Here is a 9,252-nt window from a genome sequence, read left to right as displayed (position 1 = left end):
ATGTAAGCCTCAGTCTATTTCCACCATGAATTAAACACCAAAGTTTTGGTTGTAGGAAGGTTCTTGTTTCCAATTTACCTCTCTCCTTGAGAAAAGCATGGAGGTTTTCCTTCTGAAAATTTGGAGAGTGGGCATTTGGTCTTTTGAAACAGTGAAAAGAACAAAAGTAATTTCCACTACCCTTTAACCAACTCCCTTCTCTGCAGTCATTAAGCAGAGCATTAGGCAAGACTATGGAAACCCTTGTTTTTCATCTCTTTCCTCCCTAAAGAAGGCTATAGCAAGGTAAGGATCCATCTCTCTCATCCCAAGCAGCAAGTGATAAGATAAGAAAAAATGGCCTTAAGTTGCACCAGGGGAGGTATAATTTGGGTATTAGGAAAAATTTCTTCACTGAAGGAGTTGTGAAGCATTGAAACAGGCTGCCTGAGGAAGTAGCTGAATTACCATCCTTGGAAGTTTTAAAAAAACGTGTAGAGGTAGAGCTTAGTGACATGGTTTTATGGTGGTCTTGGCAGTGCTAGGTTAAAGGTTGGACTAGATGATCTTAGAGGTCTTTTCCAACCTAAATGATTCTATAAAAGATTTGATCTCCTTCACGTTTTTGAAGGAAGTGTCCTAGCTCAATGTTTCAGACCTGCTAAATCCATGTTCCTATGGCTTCTCTAGGTTGTGCAGTGTGTTTAGACAACAGTCTCTGCTGGACAACTCTCACAGCCTTCTTAGCAATTGCATTCAGCACTTCAATTCACTCTCAGGGTTAAAGTTTGCTTGTCTTTAACTGCCTACTGTTTATAACAGGAAACCTAAAGAGCACTCCCAGGATCCTATGTACAATTGCTCTTGCCTATTTATCACTACTATGGTACACGAAGATGGGACTTTCCACCTGCCTGGGGAACACCAAACTGCACTCTAATTTCCCGAAGACTATCCCGAAGACTTCTGGGATTAGTCCCCCTTCCAAGCTGCCCCTTTGTTGAAAGCCCTTGACAGAGCAGAATAGATTTATGTGCAAAGTGACCTCATTTTTTTTTCTTTCATTCCACTGATTATTTTTTTTTTCTTTTCCAGTACCTTAAGCACTCATCATTAAAAGTCGAATTTTGCTAGTTTCTGAGTGCAATGTTCAGTATGAGACTTCTGTGAATAAAATACTGCAGATCATGTCTCTGAACAAGCTCTGAGAAGAGCTAGTTCTCACGACTTGCCTATAGTTACTTTTCTGCATTTCTAGTAATTCACGGAATAAAATTACTTGTCCTTCTGTACTTCAATAAAACTTTCCTTTTCCAAACAAGGTGTAGAGGCCGTTGTTATGTTGTTACAGCTCCACAGAAGACTTTTTTTTTTCTCCAGAGGAAAATTACTGCTATGGAAAATTTTCAGCTTTGGTAATACACGTACAATAAAGTTATAAAAGTTTATTTCTTTATGTATGTTCTTATACTTAGATTTACCATTCTGTTTATCACTTCATTTATCCATATTTCTCCTCTGGGAGTTTATGTTGCCTTTGAATAGAAAGGGCAGTGCATTTGCCTGGAGACTTGGTATTCTCTAATGTTGTCATTCCCCATTAAGCAGATTGTCGGGATATTAATTAATAGTACAATTCTAGAAAGTTTAAAACAAAATAAAAATCAGATAACATCTAAAAGTCCATGAATCCCTATGTATAACAAACATGCCTAACAGCATAAAGTAAGCAGTCATCTATCTGCTCAAGTAATCAAATGGAACAAAAGACAGCTAGCCATAACACATCCAGTCTTATTTACTAGCTTCTTTTCCTGATCCCAGCCATACATACAAATGTATTGCTAACTCTGAGTGATTCATTTTGCCAGTGTGAGAATAGCCAAACACTGTCACGCCCCTGCAAGGCTCTCAGGGCTGCAGCCAACAGCAGTGCTCTGCCTGCACCAACCACTGCGTAATATCTGTCCCCTCCTCAGCCACTTCTGCATCGCTGGCATTCACAGGTCCCCATGGGTTTCCAAGATCTGCTAATAAATGCATCTCTATGTAGACAGCAGGTTAAAGTTGAGCTTGGGTGGGACAGATGTGCTCCCAAAAATTGGTAAAGTGGCCCCCAGACTAGTCTGTGGTGGTTAGAAAGATGAGGTGTAAAGTCATGATCCAGCCAAACACTTCGAAAGTCATTGTTTCAGAAGATGTCCATAGTCCCTATAATTTCCTAGAGTCTTTAGTGCCTGTGGATGATATCTTGGATGTGTAATTAGGTTTTCCAGATTGCCGTGCCAGCTGCTATTTTTTTTCCTCCATTGAGAGGCTGAGTGCTTTGTGCAACAGCCAGGGAATGCTGTTTTAAAGGAAATGGTTGAAAATTGTCTCGGAAGTGCTTTCTGTCAATAAATCATGGTAGGAGAGGAAGAAACACCTAATAAACGTTTTGTGATCTATGGTAAAAATACAGAAAATAGTCTGGTCAGGACTGCAGGAGGCCATCCAACTCCAAGGCGAAGCAACTGCATCATCTGACAGACATTCTTAAAGACTGTCCTGAAAGGGATCCTCACCTTCCTCAGCGATCTGTAGCAGGACTGAATTGGTACAAAGCGTTTTGCTGAAGTCTAAACCAAATCTTCCCTTGCTGACGCTCACAGCCTCTGCCTCTTCCTCTGCCCAGCACAGGCTCTGCCTCCTGGTGCTCTGAAATTCCCCTCAAATAGCACACGGCAGCTGCAAGGCTGTGTCTTTTACCGCAGACCTCCAGGTTGTCATAAGGCCCTTGGAAAGATTTCTGAGCCACTTGGAGTACGTACGTAGTCTACCAAGTCCTTTGAACTAACCATCTGTGGCAGATGTTGCCAGTTAGTACTGGGGAACCAGCCTCGTGACTCACCTGGCTCACTGCAGCAGGACCTCGTGGTGGTGGAGCTTTTGCTTGAGTTAGCCACCAATTCTGCTTCGTGTCATCTGAGGGCACAGCCTGGGCACTTGAGGGAACATGACGCCTATGTTCCCAAAGCACACAAACCACCGTGTCAGATCGGATCAGGTCATCCAGCAAAAATAATAAAAGAGAACAACCATGGGAAAATCTGTCCATTGGAGAAATCTTATTCTAAACACCCATCAGGTATTGGGGTGGGTCATGCCCCAAAACGGTGAGGGAAAGTTATACTAAAACGTGGTTGAGAGGGGAAAAGATTGCTTTGGACTAGCCAAAAAAAATAAATTCTTTCCAGCAAAAGGAAAAAATTTTAATGGGATGAGTAGTCAGCCTTCTGTAAATTAAAATGAAAGGACACTCCTTAAGGGAAAATTGTTTCAAATAAAACAAAACAAAATAAAAATGTTGTATTTAGAAAATCTAGAACATTGTGAGTTTCCTTAGCTTTCTTTGGTTGCTTTCACTCAAGCTAGTCAGGATTTGCAGAGCATGTGATCCATCAGCTACCTAGGCTGTCCATGCTTTTTCTCTCCTTTTTCCTTATTGATTCAGTCCATAGCTGCATATGGTTTCCAGGCATCCTTCTTCTTCTTCTTCACTCAGTTGCCACTCCAGACATGATTTGTAGAGGATGTGCTAGAGAGAAGGACGCCAAAGATGCCAAAATTAGCCATTTTGCCAATTGAGCAAAATGTGGATAGATCTCCCTATCTTAGGAGCATCAAACTCCTCCTGCATTTACTGCCAGGAGCTACATGCACCCTATACAAATCTCAGACTGAAGGTAAAAAGTTGCATTGGATTCTTTAATGTGTTCTTCACAAACAGACCATCACTTTACTTAAATTCAGTGTTTGGGAGCTTCTTGGCACAGCCATATCACCACTATCCACGTCAAGACCTCACCCCTAGCCACAAGATGGGCATCCCCTCCTACACATCATGCTGAGGCCCAGCTCACACATCTTGACAGCCTGAGATCAGCTTGGGATCTGAGCAGAGGTGCTCGTTGTCCATCACAGGGGAGGAGATGATGGGGAGGGGAGGGCTCAGTGCCTGTCCGCAGCAGGGCTGCTGCTTGATTCTCCTTTTGTGGTCTTCTTGGTGTCCTCTTGCCCTGAGGAAGCCAGAGCGGCATCCCAAGGAGGCAGCCTCCACAGAGAGGCTTAGGTGGGAGAGCAGGTGCTGCTGGGCTGAGCACCAGGAGGGAGAACTGGCAACCCAGAGCCCTCAGATAAGAGCTTTGTTGTTTTTCAGTCACAATCTCTGACTGCCTTTCCAAGGAAGCATTAACCAGGAAACTCCTGCTCTGATATGCTTTTCCATTATTTTTTTTGGTTGCTGTGGCTATCTACTGGAAGGGCACAGTTCTCCCTGGGAAGCGAGGTGTCAGTGCTGATTTGTAGCTGGCACAGCAAGAAACACATACACACTTAGATGTCCATGCTGTGGGTGGAGGATGTAACACCAACCACTGCTGGGTTGCCTCATCCCTCCTAGTTTGACACCTTGATTTTCACCACAGCTAGCTTTGCTCTATGTAAGTATTGAAATTTTCCATGTTGGAGAACTGCTTCCGTGTGGTTATTGTTGTTATTTAACAACATTAATATCCAAGAAACGTTGTAACATTTATTCCATTAGGAAAACTATGCGTTGTAGCAGAACATCAAGCCTGGCAGAGAAATGGTTTTCATGGCAAGGCCATGTCTTTTGCTAATCCCCAGAAAACCTGCCCAATTTGGTCAGTTTATAAGTCTTTACACAATTACTCTTCACAAATGTGCTGTTGAAATGCCTTTAGACTTCTTGGCAGCTAAGTTCCCCTAAGGTTTGTCTTCATTGCTCATGCATCTGAACAGCCAGTCCCTGGGGCTGATGCTCCTGCAGTCTTCACGACCTTCAGTCCTGACATTCTCTTTCTAACTTTCCTCAACCACTCACTTTTGCACTCCCAACAATTTTTTTAACCTCCCAATATTTGTGAGAGTGTAATCGAGTACAGGCAGGCTATCTTACAGCAACAGTCTGAACTGATTTTAAACCATTAGAAGACCTTGGCAGTGGATGCTAGAGGAGTATGAAATGTTTATACTGCATCTGTTTGCTTGTAATGCACCTTTGCCAGAGCCTTAATTCAATTTATGCATATGGATCAACTTTTTAATACCTTCCAGGAATAATTATTTTTCATCATTTTATGTTTCAGTGTGTGCATTCAAATAAAACATGTTGCAATTGGATTGAAAAGTTTAAATCCTGTTTTGAGAAGTCTCATGAAAAGTTAATGGGTTTGGGCACTTTCAGAATAAAAGTCACTTTTAAAGATGTGATGCAGCAGTCTCACAAATATATTTTTTCAAAATATAAAGACTGATATTCCTCCCTGTTCTAACAGAATTCAGCTTAATGTAGTAAGATTTCACTGAGTAGCTGTCAGGCATTTATACACATGCATGTGATAGAATACATATATATACACACATGTATGCATAAATATATTTATAAATCAATATATAAAAGAAAACCCAAAGTCCACAACTCTACATGTTCCAAATTACTTCCATAACCTTACCTAGGACTATTTGAAATGTGTAATTATTGCTTCCTGACTTTCCTTTAGGAGCTTGTTCAAGAAATTGTCAGAGCTCTGTGCTAAGACGCCTGCATTAGCAACCATGTAGGTGGATATGAGCAATGCACTGCAATCCTATATGATTCCTCCAGTTTCAAGGAGTGCACTCCCCTGCTCTTCTCACTATTTTAACTACTGAATGTCAAAATATTAAAGTAACCACCCTTTAATAAATCATCACCAAGGATTACTGTAATAGCTACTTTCTTGATGGTCAAGGAGCACCGCCAAAATCAACAAAACTGTTCTCTGTGGCAAAATTTGTCAGCACTGCTATGAAACATAGAAAAATATTATCAGTTGTTTTCTATAGATGGATTTGTTTGGTTGTATTTTCACTGTAGGCTGAAAGTTGACCTTTCTGTTGGCCATTAAATGAATGCTCCTTTTTGCAGATGGCCACATCTGAGATCGTAGGCACCCTCCAGAACCCAGCAAACCTATATATGCTGCCAGGAAGGATTCCTCTGTGGATAGCTATAGAAGACTTCAGATGACAGTGGATTTGTTTCTGGGCTGTAGGGAAGCCTACATAGTTTCCATAGTTTAATTCACGCTGTGACTACAAGTACAATATCTCATTATGTTTCTTGTCTAGTCACAGCAGTTTATAATATTCCTCATGTCAACCTTAAGAGGTCTAAATGTTTGCTTCACTTAGTATAACTGGTGAGGGAGAAGCCTTTGGAATAGAAGCTGACAATAAAATCTGAAGTGTAATATGATAAATTAGAATAATTTAGTATAACTTGATTTTTCACTAAACAGCACTCAGTAATAGACCGTGTTATTCTGACCCCAGCAGAGCAATCAAGGAAGAATTCTTATTCCAATGGCTTCTGAGCTTTCCTCAGATCAGCTGGCCTGATTTTCAGGCTGCTCTTCAAGAGCATCAGTTACAAGCAGGGATACTTTTTTAAAAAAAAAAAAAAAAAAGGAATCGGAACAACTTTTCCAATTACTGCAAGAACAGCTACTATTAAAGATTTTGCTTCAGAGTGGGAAAGAACTTGTGGTTTTGTACAGCAGCCATTTTTTGTGGCACACGGTCAGCACCACGTCCTCTTCTCAGAAGGCAGCCGATTTCAGTCCTCGGTGTTCCTGGGGCAGCGACAGCCCTTGGAGGAGCAGGGCTGGCGACCACCCTTCTGTCTCCCCTGTTGCTCCAAAATGCCTCTTCACATGCTTATTTTTCAGAGAATGACAAGCTTGTTTCACAACAGCTTTTGATATCCTTTACTTATGTTTCTTTCTCTTGCTTCCTTCAAGGAAGAAAACACACGAATCCAGACTTTGTTCATATCAGCATTAAGCCTCCACAGTGTCAGCCACACTGCCCAGAGATGCACACCAGCCACATGTTGTCACCCCTGTAGTCATGCACAACTCGGGATCCCACCTTCACGTGGCAACATCTGCCTATGTTGGCTTCCAGTTTCAAAATGATGCTCTAACAAACCCAAATCTTAAAACTGAGGTACCCATCTCCTCCTTGGTACCAAAAATTGCTGAGTACTTTATACATTACTGGTGCTTTGCTTACGCCTTGCTTACAGCATTATACTGGTGCTGTGGGTGAAGAAAATCGCTGTTGTTGGCAGCAGCGGGTCAGCAGTAGCTTTGGCACACATAGCAACATGCAAAAACCTCCGAATTTCAGATAGATGAATTTCCAATTCTAGCACTCAAGATATTTAGATCTCTGAGCTTGTCCAAACTGATCATATTTGTCCAGGTGTTTTGCAGGATGCTTAAACCAAGCAAATATCAACATACGTCTAATCATTAATTACTGTCTTGAATGTTGTTAAATAGCAACAGAGGAGTGACACAGAACAAAGAATCCACAACTGTTTAACAGCTCAGTCACTGCACACCACTCTCAAAGCCCAGGTCTGTAGCAATGTACAAGAGGGTGCAGGGCAAATTATCATAGGTGCAACTTAGAGAGAAAAATAAACACTAGAAAGCACAACTTCCTTTTAAAGCAAATGGGCTGATGAAGAACAGAAAGAAAGAAAGAAACTAGGAAACCATCAACACCAACATCAGAAACTTTGCAGTTTCAGTAGATACTTCCACAGAGATAATTAGACAACAGTTTGGTACTTTGCGTACAAACAGCATTATCTTAAAAAAAAACGATTGAAACCTTTCACAAAAAAATACATTTTCTCTGGAATTATGAAAATAAGCTTACAAGAATGCTGCTTTTAAAAGTACCATCCTCTTATCCTAAGTTTTCTTTGATCTTTCATTATTGTGCTAAGAAGCAAAGTGATTACAGACCATACCCTGCGTTTCAGTCGCTGTCTGGGAAGTTCAAACCCCATCCACCTCACTGTGTATGTTCCGTACTTTGAGCTGCTGATCCTGGCTGAGGCTGGATGCTGACAAGGGTATCTGCAGAACCACCCAGAGCTAGCAGGCTCTGCTGCTGCTGCTACTGCCACCGGGGTGAATGATGGAGTGGATGACACCAACACCCCCAAGTACCAGCTCAATTACAGAGCTGCTGGGCATGCTGAGAAAACCCTGCAGAAGACCCCCTAACAGCTGCCACACTTTTGCCAGGGCTTAATTTGTTAATCAAGAATAAATTCCACGAGGCTAGGGAAAGAACTGGCACAGCCGATGATCAGCAAGCCTAATCAAAGGGTTTCTGTGGTCTCAAGCTTGAAGCTGAGCTGCAGCATTAGGACACGCTGCAGAAAACGAGTATACATAAAATACATAAAATGAAGAATGCAGCTGTTGACAGCCAGACACCGAAACAATTTGTTTAAAAAGAAAACAACTCAAAGAAAATATACTAGCAACTTCACTGCCTTAACAGAAGCAGATGCAAAATGTCATAAAGTGATGATTAGAGTGAATTGCCTGAATGCATAGTGATGTTGTGCAAGACGGATCAGTTTAGAAATGTACAGCTTGTGATGAAATATTTGCTTGTTCCAAGCCATAAGAATACAGAACATTGAGTTTTGTGTTCTGAGGGCGTGGGGCTGTTTGGTGGAGCCAAGGCCCTGCCGTCCAGAGGGCACCCTGTGCTCCGGCAGGCAGCACCTTCCGATAACATTGTCTTTCCTCCTGCTTGGGGAGACAGACCCTGGGAAACTAAAGTAATGACCCAAACCGAGAGCATCTCCCACTCTTCCACAGTGCCAAATTTCAGGCTTGCACCATACCGAGGTCCTACCAGAGACTGTGACAAGGACGATGCTAACACCAAACAGGCGTCACACATTTGATTTGTAAAGGCTGCCCAAGAAGAGCAGTACGTATCTGCATGTGTGCCTGTGCTGTGTGCACCAGACTCTGACTTTGAAAGGAAGCTGTTTGTTTGGGAGAACTGATTCTCCAACTTTTTTTTTCTTTTTTTCTTTTTTTTTTTTTTTTTTTTTTTTTTTTTGCATAAGAGCTCTCTGGCAGCTTGCCTGATTCCAGAGCAGGGTTATTTTGCAATTATTGTCGTCTGCTTTGCCTTAATCTTCTTTTTCCATGAGATGCACTGCAGCAGGACAACCCCATGGTGTACTCTCTTGCTCCTGCTTCCAGGAAACAAACTGATGGCTGCAGAGAGGCAGGGGAGGCACCAGGGGAATTGAACGGCAGAAGGGACCTGGGGGTGGTTTCCGTCTGCCAATGCACGTACCAGGGGTAGGAGCCATACAAAGATGTATGGGAACAACCAGCC

The sequence above is a fragment of the Anas acuta genome, chromosome 1 (genome assembly GCF_963932015.1).
Source record: "Anas acuta chromosome 1, bAnaAcu1.1, whole genome shotgun sequence".
NCBI lineage: Eukaryota > Metazoa > Chordata > Aves > Anseriformes > Anatidae > Anas > Anas acuta.
The sequence above is the reverse complement of the archived record's forward strand: the minus strand, read 5'-3'. Positions refer to the sequence as shown.